Source organism: Cupressus sempervirens, chromosome 4 (assembly GCF_028749045.1).
Source record: "Cupressus sempervirens isolate cs-2001-9-10 chromosome 4, ASM2874904v1, whole genome shotgun sequence".
Taxonomy (NCBI): domain Eukaryota; kingdom Viridiplantae; phylum Streptophyta; class Pinopsida; order Cupressales; family Cupressaceae; genus Cupressus; species Cupressus sempervirens.
Window position 1 is genome coordinate 914,868,683 of NC_143121.1, and position 2,232 is coordinate 914,870,914.

The window sequence follows — 2,232 nt, forward strand, 5'->3', positions numbered from 1 at the left end:
TAGGTGTGCCAAAATATATACCCAATCTAATAGTTTAATAAAGGAATACTAACTAATAAAATCATTCACAAAACTAAATAAGTTAACACTTATGATAGGACAAGGTTATCACCAAAAGGAAGGCAAACCAAGAATGGTAAGCTCCTTGGGTGTAACCTATGATGGTGTAGATATGTCCTGAATAGATAGGGGATGTATGCTCATGATGTGCTCAAGCTTCCAATGGGTGGGGAGTTTTTACCAAGTGTGTAGATGGGTGAGGGTTTCAACAATGGAGGTGTGGATGTATTTTAGCATGGTGATAATGTAAAATGGTTGTGATGTAGTGGTCAGTGGAGCATTATAAGTTTGCATAAAAGTGGATTGATGGATTGTGAGAGGGAAGGGCTTTATTTGTAGGATAAGGGGTAGTGAAATGGAGGGTCAAGATGCAAGGATGGAAGAATGGTGAGGGAGGGATAAGATGCTTTCAAAGGGAAGTACATGGATTGTGCTTGTTTAGAGCCAATAGGGGAGTGACACTTGTCACAAGGAGGATGAGTGTGAGGCGAAGGGATAATAGTTGGTCAAAGGGAGTAATGAGGGAGGATGAGTGTGTAAGAGGGATTTAAGAGACATTAAGAGGGATGTAAGAGGCATTAATGGCATGTTAGAGCCATTTATGCTCTTGGATAGGGATGGAAGAGGATAAGGGAGATTTTGGCTTGGGTTGGCAAGTCTTAACCCTTGCTTAAAGTTGTGCACATGTTTAGGAGGGGGTTTAGACTTAGCTTGGGAAGGGGATCAGGAGGCAAGTGGATTAGCTTTGATGGGATGGGTTAGTTAGGAGGTTAAGTGAGGTTAGTATGGGTGAATGGGTTGGATTAGGGGTAAAGATAAATTATTAAATGATTTATTTAATAAATAAGGGATGAAGGATTAAATTAAATAGATTTGAGAATTTATTTAATTTAATAGAGGAATAGGGATTTAATTGATAAATTGATTTTGGGTTATAATTTAATTTTATCAATTGGACTATATTTAATTAAAATAATTAATTAACTAGGGGATGATTATTAATTTATTAAATAAATATTAAATATTTAATCAGTAATGTCCTAAGAGATGGCTAAATATAATTACCTAGTAGTGTAATTAGATTTAGGTGTCTACAAGATTATTAGATTGTAACTGTTGGATAGCATTGCAAAGTTGAAGAAAACAAAGAGTGTAGTTTTTAGATCTGAGTCCCTACTGACTCATTTATTCTTTTATGCTATAAAGAAGTTTCCTAGTATGAAAAATTAGGATAGCAACGAGTGCACAATGAAAATGGTGACTTAATGCTATAGATCAAAGTTAGAAAATGTCAAAAATAATGACATTGACAAGATGATGAAAAACTTTCAGACCGAAATGAAACAGAGGTATAGGATACCTCCCTCCATAGTGGAGAAATATAATGATGAAATATGCTTCATGGTGGAAATTTATAACACCTATATGGGAATTGTGGTTCCAAGGGTAAATTTTATTGAACTTATGGGATATGAGATGAGCACTGAGCTCATAGAAGGGTATGCTTAGATCATACTCCAATCAAAAAAGGACACAAAGTGCCCTTGACGCAGGTTTTCGTGGGTGTAAGAGAAATCTTGCATCGCCTAAAAATATATATTTTCTTTTCAGCCTTTTCTATTTTAACAAGGACTAGTAGACAGGGTGGTTACTATTTATGAGAAGTTTCTATTTTTAGTAGGTTTGTCATATGGTCTTAGAATGTTCTCATTTTCTATAAGAAGGTTTATTTTAGAGTTGTAAGCCTACCATTAAAATCTCATTGCTCAAGCATAACTATCAGATTAATTATTACAAATTTTTGGTGGAAAAAATTGCAAAAAAATATTTACGCTCACTATTGGAGGCCTTAGAGTGCCTAGATGAGGTCCAAAAACTTGATGAAAGGGTTCTTGTAAGGTTTCGAGCCTGTAGATCGGGAGTTGGCATTTCTGAAAAGTGGCTATAATAGCCAATTGAAGCAACGGTTTGAGAATTATGGCCTTCTGAATTTGGACTTCCTAAAATTGCTAAAATAAATGTCAAAGAGGTCGACTCTACATGTAGTGTTAGGGTTTTTTGGCCCTATATTAAGTTTCATTATCTAGAACCTTCCCAAGCAGCACAAAATTGCCTATTTAAGAAAGGCTCAAACATTGTCTAGGACAGCTCTAGATGATAGTTGACAGCTTG